Source organism: Limulus polyphemus, unplaced genomic scaffold (genome assembly GCF_000517525.1).
Source record: "Limulus polyphemus unplaced genomic scaffold, Limulus_polyphemus-2.1.2 Scaffold2139, whole genome shotgun sequence".
NCBI lineage: Eukaryota > Metazoa > Arthropoda > Merostomata > Xiphosura > Limulidae > Limulus > Limulus polyphemus.
The window spans coordinates 9810-25945 of NW_013667749.1; the positions used below are offsets into that span (position 1 = coordinate 9810).

Sequence of the window (16136 nt, forward strand, 5' to 3'; positions counted from 1 at the left end):
TAAACAAAAAAGATTTCAATAATTATAGACCAATTTTCATTTTACCTGTGATTGAAATAATGGAAAGGTATGTATACAACAAAATGTTGGATATTATTGAAAAAAAAAATTTATAAACAAGCATCAATATGGATTTAATAAAAATAAAAGTGCCACATTACTATTAGAAAACTTTTCAAATGTTAAAAATAAAAAGGTATTTGTATTATTTCTTGATTTAAGTAGAGCTTTTGATACATTAAATCATAAAATACTGCTGGATAAACTATACATGATGGGTATAAGGGGAAAGTTAAGTAACTGGTTCATAAATTATTTGAATAATAGGGTTGCAATAACAAGAATTGTAGAAATAATGAGTGATCCAATTGCTGTAAAAAATGGTATTCCACAAGGTTCTATTTTAGGTCCACTACTGTTTAATTTATATGTTAATGATATTGTAAATATGGGTTTAAAGAGTAAAATATACCAATTTGCAGATGATACAGCTTTAACTGTAATTCATGTGGATGTGGAATTTGGCAAAGAAATTTTACAATTTGATTTTAATAAATTAAGGTATTGGCTTAATATAAATGAAACATATATGAGTAGTGATAAAACAAAAACTATAATTCACTCACAATATACAAATATTATTAAAAAAAAAATTTTACAGATTCATTATCAAAGATATAGTAATAAATATAAACATTTATTTGTAGATACTAAGCAGTATTCTGATTGTAAATGCACGTATATAGATAACGTTAATACTAAAACATACTTAGAGCTAATTGTAGATGATGTGTTCAATTGGTCTAAACGTAAATATGATTTCCAATAAATTAAGATCTATTTCAGCAAAATTATGGAGGATACAGAATATTTTGCCAATTAACATAAAAAAAATAATTTATGTATCTTTAGCAGAATCTGTTATATGTTATGGATTGACAATATATGGTTCAACAATTAATGTTCACATAAAAATATATATAATTAAAAAAAATGTTTAAGATGATAATCTTAAATAAAAATGACAAACTTAATGCAAATGTTACATTAATAAATAAGATTATAAGAAATCAATTATTTTATATAAATGAACTTTATAAATACATAATAATTTTGAATTCGTATTATAGTTTAAATCATAAAGTACTAAAAAATCATATGTATAATACTAGAACATTAGAAAATAAGTATTATGAAATTCCAAATTACAATAACAACTATGGAACAAGAGTAAAAAATACCATATATAATGAACCAACTCCCAAGGGTTGGGAGTAATTATATTTATGGAATATAAATACAGTTGCAGAGTTAAAAAAAATTAAAATATTGGTTATTAACTGATGTTCAAAGACAAGCTGATTGATATTCATTGAAGAATACTTTATGCATATAGGATTAATATTATATTAATTTTTTTAGTATCTACGTTATTGCTTTTTTGGGATAAAAGTACAATAGCTTTACAGAATATTATGTTTTTGTGTGTTCAAAAGTTGTTGATTTCAGATATACGTTACTATAAAATGATGATTGAGATAGATTTCTAATATCAATTTCGCCTTCTTGTGTTTTGGTTATTTATATTTATTAATATATATAGAAAATTTTGGTCACAGTTATTAAGGAGTTTTCCACAAATAAGCTGATTAAGCTTTGTGGAAATTTCTTTATATTCATATGTTTATTATCTGTCTCTGCCTGTCTGCAATTATCTATGCCATCACTTCTTGCCGGTTTTATATATACAAAATAGAAGGTGTCTGGCAAACACTCTAGCCTTCAGGAAGCTTCTAGATACTCCTTACGTGTTAATCAGCATCACGTGACTTCCCCTGTCATAACAATATATTTTCTAGAGAAGCTGCAGATTCAAAATTCAAATTGCAGCTACATTACATATATTTGAAGTAAAAACTGTAGACAGAACAGTCAAATTACAGCTACTTTACATATGTTTTGTATAAAAGTTTTAGAAGTAACAGTGAAATTACTATATTGGATATGTTTCGTAGAGAAGTATCAAAACTAACAATCAAATTATAGCTACATTACAATGTTTTCTACAGAAGTTGCAGAACTAACAATCAAATTACAACTACATTACACATATTTTATAGCATTGATAAAAGTTTTACTGCAAATATTCATTCATTAGTTAGCCAGGCCATGTTTTTTGTTCAACTTGGGACATTATGGTAGGTAAAATATTTCTTTCAATAATCTGCTAAGAACATATATGAGTTACACAAAAAATTTAAACAAATACTACTGGTATTGCAGTAATCTGCACATTAGTTCTAGGGTATCCTTATACCCTTCCAGAGAGAATAATTCCATCTTTTTTTGTATTATTAGGATTATACTAAGTGCTGTAGCAGGCAAAAACAAAATATTTTTTATTTGAGCCCCACTGGTTGTAAAAACAATCCAACAATGTTTATGATTTGAGAGTTGATAAATGTGTTACACAGTTGAGTATATTTTGCTAACTGGTTTCTCTGTATACTATTAGATTTTAGACATATTCTACTTTAAGGTGTTATGACATAACTTATGGCATATATGCAGTTCTGCATTTATACACTATTTTAATAAACATAATTGGTACTTGTATTTTTTTAAAGAAATGTTTAACTGATCCAGAATGATGTATTCAATTTTGAAAGGTATCCTCCAGAAACTATAAAATCCTGGACCTTTACTTCAGCTAGTGACATATGGGCATTTGGAGTTACTTTGTGGGAAATATTTTCTTATGGAAAAGAGCCATGGGCAGAACTTACTTGGGATCAGGTACTATAATGATATATATATGTGTACAAAAATCCTATTTTGTTAGTCGTTGTTTAACCCTTTTACTACAACAAGCTTGTGTATTTTACACAACATTGTAACTATCGTGTAAGTAACTTATAACCGTTAAGTATACAGACTATAACTCTGAAAGTATGTAATTTATCTTCACGAAATTTGACAGACTTTCAGTAAACATAAGTCTTTTGTAGACAAAAAATCAGAAGTAAATTTTTAATTAAGTAATTTTTATTAGAATTTTGTCCATAACAATATGAAGTCAGAGTGTTGACTGTTCTGAGTGCAAAGTGGTTTTCATGTAAAGATTAAAAATATTTTCTACATTTGTGTAATCTCTAAAACCTCCTACATAAATATTAAACATTTTTTCCAGAAAAACTATATATTTTATATGTTATTTTCTCTACCCTAACCCTATCTATTTGGTCAATTTGAGCAACCTTGTAACCACAATAAAATATTAGGAAATAAATATAAATTACCCTTGTTTCTTTCTAGAATGACTACATACTGTTACAGGACACCACGAGTGTTTATTTTAAAGAGCTTAAAGCTCATAACAGTATACATCTATTTATACTTAATTTTATTATTTTTTTGCTATTTGAACCATGTGTAATTAATAATCTTGCCACACAAACTGTAAATCACTCGGTGAACATGAAGCTCAAGTTCCCATATTGAATTGCATAAGACACGAGCTACTTACAAGCACACCTCATGAAGCAGTTTTACAATTATTATTTTTTGTTATCTAACCTAATAAGTTTGTAATTTTTAAATTTTAGTTACTTTTATAATAATAAATAAAGAATACACATGAAAAAAAGAAATGTAGTACTTAGCTTGGTTGTTATTCTTTTTGCCATCAACTGCTGAAACATATGCCTACTTTTTTGTAATATTGATGCAATTACAATAACTCTTTCAATACGGGGTCAGCCATTTTGTGCTTGTTATAATTTTCATGGTATAACTTTTAAATTAGTAAGCAAACGTTAATGAAATTTGTTAGTTTATTAGTAAACATTACAATGCTTTCATATGCAAAATATCTGATTTTTTTATTAAGTCGTAAGGTTTGTAAAACAATGTTTCTCTCATGCATTTTTTTCTTTTCACATCTTGCCTATCTATCATGCAAAGTAATTTTCATTTTAATATTAAAAATACTGTTATGCATCAGAAAAGTTTTAACTTTCATATGCGAAATCTTTATAATGTCCAGATAGTCATCAAATGTTTATATTTATATTTTATATAAAATATAGTTATATAGTTATAGTTATATTTTATTATTATATTGTCCTTTCACCCATGGCTGGCTAACAGTACAGAAGTTACAATGATGAGGCTCACGTGCACTCGTGTTACTGTATCAAATAGCATAAAACTGACTTTGGTCTGTACAAAGTAACCTGTCTTGGCTGAGTCTTAGTAGACTAGTATTTTGTAAAATACAGTCACATTTCAATTATTATACATTGTATATGTATATAAATTAATTCTATTTTGAAATAAGTTCCTAAACATTGAACAGTAAATAAAGAAGTAAAGCAAATAATTATCTCTTTTAGTTATGACCTTTGTACTCAGTTGCTCCTTGACATAGGTTGCTAAGCCTTTAAAAATTTTGCACGTAGAGGATATGAAACAAAATATTTTTTTTAGGTTTTTGTATATACATTTGAATAACTAAAATATCATAAATTACTACATCAATACCATAGAATTTAACTATAATTTATCAAGCTTAGTAACTAAGATGTATTTTAGTCTAAAAAAATATGAAATTTCAAGCAGACTAAAGACACACCCTACCTACTTGAAATATTGGTCCAAGCCTTTTAAAATGGCTGGGAAACAAAAATCGATGTTTATCTGTGTTTTAAATATATGCTTTTAAATTAACAAATTGAGTAATATATAGTTCTAAAATTGGAATTATAATCTAAAGTTTAATACCAAATTTATTGATATTAATTCATGAAATAGTAGTTCAATAAAATTTTGAATGTGAGTCAACAAATGAGATGACATGGCCTTTCACCTGTGACCCACCTCGAAAGGGTTAAGTAATTTTTTATTTAATTAAATACTGAATCTAAAAACATAGAATAATAACATGCAAAAAGGAAACAATGTTCTATAACTATCATAATTTTTCTTGCTTTCTAACTATGTGATAAGAGGCTTTTAAAATTCAGCTAAGCCCATCGATGTAATTCCCAGGAGAATAAATTTGAAATTGGATGGCGAAATAGGTAATACTCTGTACAGAAAACAGTATAATATGTCATTTGATATATTAAAACTCTGACTTAATATTGGTTATAAATAATATAGTATAAAATGTCTGAGAACTCTTGGCAATTTATGAAAGAGAGGATGTGACGGATAGGTCTGATTTTCTAGTTTGTCTTTGTAAACATATAAGATTGAAGGCTATAAAAATTATGTTTTGCCTGAGTAATATCTATATTATAATAAGTAATTTACATTAAATTCTGTATGCAGGAGTAGTAAATAAGTTAGAGAAGAAGGAAGACCTACCGAGCAGATATCACAATTCTCATACTAGGCGAGATTGAGGATTTTTTAAAATATTTCCTTATAAAATTAAGAATGTAAAACTTGTATAATATTAAAATTTGATATATTAACTATGTTTTGATACCAAGTTTATTTATATGCATGGATAATAAAGTAGTTTAATTAAACTTTGAATGTAACTCTACAAAAGTTGTGATGGGCACTTTGACCTACCCATTGCAAATGGGTTAATAGTTGAAAAGCTCCCAAATAATGCCCTGGAATTAAAGAAAAGAACGATTTAACCAGTGTTTAAGTTTTTTGCTTTTGTCAGTGATAATTTCTTGGTAATCAAAACTTGTACTGCCAAGATTACGAATATGCCTATCTTACCCTCCATTAGTCGCATGGGATGTTTTTGAACCTCAGATATGTTTGTTAAAATTGTCATCAAGAGATGGTAACACTGAGGTAGTTGTTATTCAGGGTACCTTACCCAAATCTCTGATAGAGTGCACACCTAGTTCCTCCCATTTTTACCTGAGCCACATTGAGAGCAACACGTGTTTTGTTCTTACTCCAGCATAAAAACATTCTATAGTACTGAATCAAGGTGCATTTCTGGGAAAGCCTTTTTTTTTTACTTGTTAATCTGGATTCGATTAGTGTTTCCAAAACTAATTTATACAGAATATGAAGGAATATTTGTCCCAGTAATGTGTTTTTTTTTATGAAATTTCAAATTATTTATGTTTTCTTTCTATTTTTTTTATTGAGGATGTACAGCAATGCTGAAAGTGAGAAGATTAGGCATTTTCATTGACTTTCATAAACTAACGGTTTTTGTTCAAAATAACTCTTAAGAAGATGTTTAGTTAAAAAACATATTTACGTTACTTTTGTAATGATGTTTTTTGTTTGTTAAATATAATGTGAACAATATTTTTCTAATAATTTCATTATGCCTCTATTAACACTACCCATACATTAAAAATTAAACAAAATATTGTGAAATCAGTCAAAATATACTTAACTTACAAATATACATAGACATATTTTAGTTATAATAATAAATCATATTTATTATCTATACTTTTCTGGGTGGAGTACAACCCAACACTGTGGTACAAATGTTGTCTGGTAAACCAACAGTACTAACATAGGGTTGAAAATGATAGAAGTGGTATCATAATCATGCTGCAATAGTATAAAATTGTTTATATGTTTACAACTGGTATCATATCCATGTTGCAACAGTATAAGATTGTGTATATGGTTACAAATAAACACTGCTAGTAGCCTAGAGGATTATGGAAAAAAACTTCATTTCTAAATATTACATATATATCAATTTGTTTCTTTTCTTCAAAAGAGCATGAAGATATTTCCTAAATGGTACTTTCTCATCTCACCCAAAGCTATGTTGATCTTGATTTGCCCTCTAAACATTGCTAAAATTTTTGACAGTGCACCAGTCAATTATACCCTTTCATTTTTGCAACATGTGGTGATCATGTTACTACCCGCTGCTAATCATACCGCATCATCTATACTAGCACAGGTAGCTCCTTCTACCATTGCAGCACAATCCTTACTTTCTAAATTGGCATTCTAGTGTCTAGACGTGTGTTTTAATTCATTCTCCCTGTGACTACAAAATTATGATTGTGCTTGATCACAGACTTGTATCAGTTTCAACTTCAAGTTTTGACTTATTGTGTTTGATTTCCATTGTTTCTACTCATTTGTTTTAGAAATGTTTCTGTTTTCTGAATTCTTCTTTGTTCATATGAATTCAAGATTTCATATGGCGGATGATGAAATTTCTGCCATCAGTAGACAATGGTTCTGACACAAGTCCCAGGTCTCAGGTTCTATGATGTTTGCTGGAGAAGCATAGGCTTTAGTTTGTGGGGAGTTCGTGTCTTAAGTTCAGCTGATGATTTTTGCTTTCAAGTTACGTTATTGTTGTTTTTTTCGTGCAGAGGGATATAACTACTGTGTGGAAATTGTCTTTCTTTGGCATTTTCCACCTGATAGTGCACCTTCACGTAATATGTTGGGTTAGGTATTTTACGTTTTCCCAGGTGATCTGTGATAAGTTTTCAGTGTTTTTCTCACTTCCTGTAGGTATACACATGTTTAGTGAGTTTATGTAACTGTGAGCTAGTGTAGATGGATCTATTTTCTGAACTTGATAATTTTGGTCATTCATATCTTCTCTGCTCAATGTTGGGTAAGTTAGATTTTTATACTTCTTTTATCATCTAGGTTACTTTAATTTAAACTTGCAGTTAGAATTGGATTATTCTTTTATTTTTGTTTAAAGTTTTACTTCTTTTCTCTGTTAATGTTATTTAGTTTGTGTACATTAATTTTTCTTTACTAGTCACATCTAATTGGGGATTAGTTTTGAGTCAAACTTTGTTATTGTTAACTGGGTGCCCTTTATTCTCATATACTTCAGGGTAGGTTTTAACTTTGTGTCCTTTGTCTTATAGATTCTTTGAGTGGACTTATGAGTTATATATTTAATGGTCGTTCATCTTCTGAGTTCCTTTAGTGGTTTTATACGTTTGGTGTTACTTTTATGTGTTCAATCGAATTTCATAGTTTTGCAGGTTTGTTATTTTTCTGTAATTGTAGACTACACGTTTGTAAGTTTTGTTAGTTCATTACTAATGAGTCCTTTCTCTAAGTATGTTTAGTTTATGTGTCTTTTTGGCTACACTTCACAACAGTTCTGTGAGTTATACGGGTTCTATCTGAGGATTTCTGCCTTCTGTTTTGCTCCCCCTCTATCCACTTCCTAGATCTCCTTACCTTCTTCTTGGGATCATACCTTATCCAGTTGTATGTTCAAGGCCTACTACACAAAGGACCTATCGAATGGGTGGTGCTTACTCAACTGGGATTTTACTCCCGTCTCAAGAGAGTTTGGAGTCCCATCATAGCTCTGTCCTGGCTGTATACTTATTTGGAAATACTTTGCTTCATCATGGAGTCTTACCTCTCACTTCAGTGTTTGTTTGTTTGTTTTTTTTCCCCCAAGTATCACGATGTATTTCTTTTAATTGTCTACAAAGGTTCTGTCTTCCAGTTCTGGGTGCTGCTATTTGGTTTTTTCTTCAGTTTCATTTGTGTTTAGACGAGTGGTATGCTCTTTTGCATGTCATCTTCATTTGCTGGGTCTTTAGACTCTACAGTCCATGGACAACAGGCTTCTGCTTGCATCTTCCCATACCCAGTCAGTCATTCACACCCAGTTACTTCTTTGAGAAGTTGCTTGAGTGGGGTTTCACATCAAGTTGGAGAAGTCCTTTACTACCTCCTCATAGTATCTTATTCATTTGGGGGTTCTCTTCCCTTCCTGTCTTGGTTAAGCCCAGCCTTCTCAACTTCATCTCCGGGATATGGAATGGGCAGTCACGATAGCCCTAACTTCTCCTTCTCTCTCTGCATGAGAAGTTCTATGTCTTTTGGGAATGTAGGCTTCCTTTGAAGCTCTCATTCCCTTGGGTTAGATGCACATTCATTACCTTCATTTAATGCTTATCATCCAGTGGAACTTCTCCCATAATCCCTTGGACAATCCAATCTTCCTTCCACCTGGGATCATTGCTGACCTTGCTTGGTGGCTTGACAGGGACTTGACCATGGTGGGGGTTTCCATTCTTTCTCCTTGTCCCGAGTCTCATCTGTTCACAGATGCTTCCTTGGTGGGTTGGGGGGCTTTCCTTGATTCCCCAGAGATTTTGGGTTGGTGGCCAGTCGAGGAAGCTACTCTCCATATCCACATCCTGGAACCATTGACAGTTCACAAAGCTCTGTATCGTTTCCTTCCATTCCTGCGGGGGATGGTGGTTATGGTTCATTCTGACAATTCTCCAGTTGTCAACTATATCACCAAACAAGGGGCAACCAAGTTCAGATTTCTGTGTTTTCAGACTCTGGATCTCCTGTACTAGGCCAGTGACCACAGCATGACAGTTCTAGTATGTCATGTTCCCAGAATTATGAACCTTTTGGCTGATCACTTATCCCGTTCCAACCAGGTTATCCCACAGAGTGGTCCCTTCATCCTCAGGTATTCCAGTGAGTGTGTTCTCAACTAGGAACACCACATATAGATGCATTTGCCACTCACCGGATTTCCAAACTTTCTTTCTTTTGGTCTCCAGTTTCTCACTCCTCAGTTCTAGGGGTAGATACTTTCAGTCTAGATTGGAGGGGTTTTCACATATATGTCTACCCTCCAATCAGGCTTCTCTCCAGAGTCATATCCAGACCACTCCTTGCCACATTTTGCTGGATGCTCTGTATTGGCCAGCTTAGACATGGTTCCCTCTGCTCTTGCCCTTACGGGAGCAATAGTCCCTGCTTCTGTTCTGATTGCTCCTCCACCAACCATGATTGGATGTATTTCATCCCAACATTACCAAACTCCATTTTCACGCTTGGCTTTGTCTGGTCCCTTGCTTCAGCCCAGGGACTCACCCTTTCTGTAACTTCTTTCCTTGCCTATACCATTTGCCCTTCCTCCTTGTCTATGTTCCAGGGGTATTATTGGTCTTTCTTCTGACTTTGGTCCATTCATATTGGCTTCTGACCATCCCACCCTTCTGTTCCTCACCTGTCCCAGTTCTTCACCTGGTTGTTTTATCAAGGTTTGTCCATTTCAACTGTTGCTCATTCTAGAACTGCCCTGTCAACCATTTATCATTCTCCTGCTTCCGGAAGGCCTTCTCCTCCCCGGTTATTTCCTTCCTTTTCCATTCTTTTCATCTGGTCTGTCCACCTTGTCTCTTTGTTTTGCCAAATTGGGATCTCAGTGTTGTCTTCCATGCCCTGTTCATTTCTCCCACTGAATCCATTGCACTGTGTTCCTTGTATCATCTTTCCCTTAAAACCTATCTCCTCCTCCTCCTGACATATGGTAATCATCATTCCTGTATTTATGCCCTTAATGTTTTCTGCATCCTTTACCATTCCTCATATGTTATCCTCTATCCAGATCGGCCTTCCTTCCCAGAACATTGGCTGCCCAGGAAGGTTGTTTAGCCTTTTCTCCTAGGTCCTTCCCTTCCATGGTTCTCACCACTGTCTATTTGTTCCATGGAATTCCTCTGTTTCCCGTGATCTATAGCCTGTTATGCTCATGGTTGTGTTTGTCAACTCATATGACAGGCATATTCTAACTTTTCCATGGAAGGTCACTGTTTACATAATGTTTCTTGATGCCAAATTCGTCATCCAACTATGTCTTTTGTTGCTCAAAACCACTGTCCTTTGTAAGAGATCATCCAGGCTGGTATGTGGACAACTTCCAATACATTTGTCACAGACCTAGCTTTGTCTTCCTTCGGCAGGCTTCGTCTTCCTCATGTAGCGATTCTACACATCTGTTAGTCTTTGCCTGGGGTAAGTCAACATATTGTTTTTATCTTATTCAGTTGATATACATCATATTTCAAGATTCCACATGGTGGCAGTTGTTCCCTGGTCAAATATGCTTAATATTGTATTAGCACTAAATCTGTATACTTCTATAATTCTCACTGTTGAGATGTGGTGTTTCTGTAAGACCACCAGGTGCTTATCTTTATCTGGTGATGTGTGTCTATATATACATATTTTCATTATCACTCTTTCAGATATATAAAGGACCATCACTCCTGGACTTTGTGAGTAAAGCAGATGGGGATTTTTCCCCATCTCTACTGACCCATGATTCTTTCAGTCCGGGTCTTTCTGTTTTTCAAAATAGGGTGTTGCAGGTATGCATTGTACTGTCTCCAGTGTGTCATTCCTCCGGACTCCCCAACGCATATTCACCCCCTTTTCTTCTAGTGGAGCATGAGAGCCCTTGCCACTTCTGGATCTCAGTTGCTGGAGTGGTGGACCAAGGAGGTTTCTTCCTGAGTGGGTTTAGTACTAGAAACAAACTCAGATTTTATGATTCATGTGTACCCACTTGGCAAAAAAAGGTGGCTACTTTTGTTATACTCATTGATATACCAAACAGTGATTTTACAATAACTTAAAATTCAGGATCCAGGGTGCTACCTCCAGATTTTTTTCTATAAAATATCCGTAATCAAAGTACCATAACTTTGGATATGTAATATTTAGCTAATTTAGGAGTTTTATATCCTAATTTACCCAAAAATCACTATGAAGAGGTAGTTGCATGTCAAGTTCCACCCAACTACCCTTCCACTGGGCAATAGAATTACTGGATTATGTATACTTTCTTAGTATTAAATTTTTCATGATTTTGCAAGATTGAAGTTTTCCTTTAATGAATCCCTTTCTTCACCAATATCCACAAAATGCTGCTGAAGCTTCTGTTACTATTTTAACATGCTTTTCGAATAGTTGTGTGTGGCACTGCATGCTGAACTTGAAACCTGGTATGGCATCTTGATTAATGAAAGACACGAACTATTCATTGCTTATATTTTTGTAAGTGGTGGCTCTATTCTCAGTCCACACTATTAGATCAGTGTAATGTTGAGCTTTCATATTAATATTTGGAACCACAAACTGTCTCATTGTGCTAGAATTTGAGGTAGATCGAGCAGCTAATATTCTATGAAAAGCAAGTTGTCTGATAGCCTTAGAATCATGTCCAAGCATTGCAAGCAGTGAATTTTCCCGGGTGAGCAAAATGTGCATTTCTCTGGATTACTCTATCCACCAAATATTTCTCTGATTCAAGAAGAAAACATGATTCTATAACAGATAGAAAAAGATGGTGTAAGCCACAGCTGCATGAGGGATTGTTCTTGATATTAAACCAAACTATTGCATACACTTCAATTACATATCTCACTAACAAACTAAGCTTCTTGGATGGGTTAGCAGTTGGGATATAAAGATGCAAAATCCTGTTTGCTGTTGTTAACCAGTGAGAATGGTTCATTGTACCAGGGTCACGTATAGCAAGTTCTATTGAACAATGACCTGACACTACTGCATTGCACATGTCATACAAATATTTTTGTTCTGTACTGAGATCCTCAGGATGGTCAGTTTTTGATAATGGCTCTGTAATTTCGACTAAAACTAAGTTTACTGAAGAGAATAATTCACAAGTCTTCAGTTTCTTTCCAAGAGGACCAGAAAAAGTGGATGGTCCTACAGTTACTCTGTTAAGATGCATAAATAGATGAAGCAGGGGTAACTCATTTGCATGAAACAAACAAATTAACCAATGAACAGGTCTTCCTAAGTACGATTCAAGAAGCCGCATAACTCCAGCTTTTTATTCAGTATTAATGTATGTGCTGTCACAGCCTATAGCAACTAATTGATCAGATGAAATTTTATCTTCAAACCACTGAATGATAGAATTTTTTATACCTTCTGATGTTCTGGAAGGACAAATGTGATCCATAAAAATCTTGTTTTTATCGACAATTTTAGCATTGTCATTTTCTTGTATAACACCCATATCTTCCAAAACAGCTGAGGTAAGGGCTGCAACAACTCTATCCGAAATACAGTACCTGACAGCTTCTCTCACTACCATTGGAAGCAGTGTCCTCATTTGTTTAATATGTTTTAGGATTTTGATGTAGAAAGTGCATTATTAGCAAAATAATCCAAACAAGTCGTTGATTAACTATTTCATTTGATGGAGAAATGATACACTTCTTTTTAAAACTTTGGTTCACTTGCTGCAGTTGAAAATATAATTGGAGGAGTTTCATGCTGCATAAGATTAATTATTATAATAAAAGGCAACTATTGCACACCTGCTGATCAGCAATTACAAAATAGATTTTTTGACTAAGTAAATTTGATGCACCCTAGTGCTCAGTGGAATAATTTTGTTTGTCTGTAGGATTAAAATGTCTCCACAAAGCCTTAATAAGGTACAGTATATTTGTTTTCAAGTATGTAAAAGTTTGCCTGATGTACTAATTGATCTATGTTTTGTATAGTAAAACATACCAAAGTGAATGGTGACATTTTGTCTCAGCATACTGAGAGGAAAAGCAAAGGATTAATAAAAAAAAACTTTACAGTACAGTATCATTGAATAGTAATGTCGTTCAAATAGCAAAGTACAAATATTAAACAAACATAGCTATTCTGTAATAAACTTTACACTGAAATTTAACTGAAATGTAATCATGGACATATGACCGCACAGAACAACAGAAACATATTTTTAGTGTTTTGAAAACGTTATTTTTTTACCTATAGTGCCATTTAAATTACAAAAAGTATTTTTTCTGTACTGATTTTTAATTTATTTGTCAATGATTTATGCTATTTAACTGTAGTGGGAAGCATATGTTTTATAATTAGCAGATGCATGGCACTTGAGAATACAGAAGTTTTTAATGTTTTCTTTTATTTAGATAGTTGAAGCTATTGATGCCCCAAATTTCCAGCGATTAAAACAACCAAGCCATTGTCCAAAAGATTACTTTTTACTAATGTTAAATTGTTGGAAGCAAGAGCCTACTGATCGACCATCATTTGCTGAGTTGTATTTGAGGTTATCAATGGTATGTAATTTGTAATATTTTGAAGGTAAAGTATGTTGTATGTGGGCAAGTTTGTTATGGAGGATTTAAGATTTATACACACATTTAATTGGTTATGCTTAGTCTGTAACAAATATACTATAAACTTGATTATGAATACCTTGACAGTGTACCTATTAATATTTTTATGAATGGTATATGCAAGTCAAATTAAAGCCTAACAAATAATTTTACTAAGAACTAGTTGTATTGCCTGAAAACAATAAAACTGTTCTAAAAATGATAAACTGATCTTATGAGCAGGTCAGTGTAAGCTGCCTAACATTTTTATTCTTGTCTAATGGGATAAAAAAGCTAAATTTGGTATAGCTATTTAACATAATGCCCTAAAATTTATATTGGACTTGATAAGAATGAATCCGAGGTAAATTTGAAGACTTATTTGTATCTAATTCATGAGTGGAAAATGAAGTTTTAAAATAAGTATTAAAAACATGGTAATACAAAAAATCATATTTACTTATGGATGTTTCAAAATTGCTTCATATTCAATCCTCAACATTAAAACCTCAAAAATGTCAATTCACAATATTCTAACTACAGTTCATCCTTCCTCTTTGATGGTTTCCTGGAGTTGGTGATATAAATAACACTATACACCTAGGTTATCATCCTTCTCTTACCATCCTTTTTCACTTTGCCTTCTGGCAGGGACATATCTGATTCCTATGTTGGTGGGCTATGGGGTGGTTTCGTCTTCCATTTTTGGTTTACCAACTTTGCCTCTGTGTTCCAATCTCATTTCCTGTCAATGTTATTTCGCTCATTCTTCATTGGAACCTGAATGTTGTCCTTCCTGCTCTTCATTGTCGTTCGTTTGAATTTTTGTCATGAGGTTCATTGTTTTATTTTTATTTGCTGTCCTTGTTCCTCATATTGTTGGCCTGTGATCACCATTTTTCTGATATGTTGTGATCAGGTTTTGCTACGTTTTTTCTTAGTTGCTGTTTGTTTCTTTATGTTTTCACTCCTCTTTCCCTTCCCTCCTTCACCCACCTTTTGGTCCATTCTGCTCCTGACTGACTCCTCTGCCTGGCCATGGCCTTTAGATGGTAAATGACACACACTGCATACCTCTGTAGTTCTTTGTTCAGTTTGGTTCTTCATTGGAATTTTACCCTTTCCGGTGATTTTTTTTCCCCGATCCCCTTTCGATTGGATTTGCCTGGCGTATTCTTCCTTTTCTCTGGATGTTTCTCATCTTTCTTGTTTTTTCCCATGAGATCCATCACCTTACCATGTCCCTGGCTGCCCTTTTTACATCTTCCCTAAGAGGACATCATCAGGGCAAGAGTATGGACTACTCCATCTGTTTTTATTTTTCTTTACAGGGGGCCTCTTGCTACATATGTTTTGAATCCTGCTCTGTGATGAGTGGTGCCTGACCAGGTCTGACCGTGCTAGATGACTTTAACTTGCAGCATTCCACCATATATGTATATATATTGCAGTTTGCCCCTCTAGCTGAGATATTTCTCATTCATACCCACCCCTGGATGTTGGTTCCCAGTTGAGTCAGGTTTTGGTTGGAAATAGTCCAGCCACATAAGTCCTCACATGCATTTGGCTGGTTCCATCCTTCTACCACAGACTGGACAGTAAATTCCCAATGCCACCAAGTTTTAGACTGGAGATGTTGCCCCGGGTTGAGGTCTCTCTTCATCTTCGTACTGTCCACTGGATTTCAGTTCCTGGTGGATCTGGTGATATCTCTCTCAACATGGGCTAAGTCAGTTGAAGCGACCACATGACCTCTTTGTACTCATTCAAAGTCTTCATAGATTTGATACTTCTAACTGTTAAGATAGTGCATTTATCTTCATGAAATTTGGCAGTCTTTCAGTAAACATTACAAGTCTTTCACTTACAAAAAATCATATTTTTTAGTGAAGTATTTTTAATCAACTAAAAATAGATTTGTCTTTGAATGTATTGAGTATTTGTTTTGAATAGTGTATGTGCAAAGTGATTTTCATCGTAAGATTAAAAGTACTTTTTTTCATTTCAAAAATTTTGAATTTCATTTGTGTAATCTCTAAAACCTCCTAAATACATTTCAGATGTTTGTTTTCAGTAAAACTTTATATTTTATCTGTAATTTTCTCTACCCTAACTCTATAGAAGGTTGGTAAATTTGACTGACCTCATAACTACCAAAAAATCTAAATAAATATAAATTACCCTCTTTTTCTTTCTAGAATGACTTCAACTGTAGCATGAAACTAC

At 33.2% G+C, this 16136-nt stretch overlaps 1 protein-coding gene across 1 annotated transcript in view; it reads left to right on the top strand.

Moving 5' to 3' along the window:
- Positions 1 to 16136, top strand: part of LOC106466063 — a 114348-nt gene that overhangs the window by 7756 nt on the left and 90456 nt on the right. The window contains exons 2-3 of the mRNA XM_022394015.1: positions 2670 to 2796; positions 13722 to 13871. The gene's annotated coding sequence lies outside the window, so the exon portion shown is untranslated. The remainder of the gene's footprint in view (positions 1 to 2669; positions 2797 to 13721; positions 13872 to 16136) is intronic.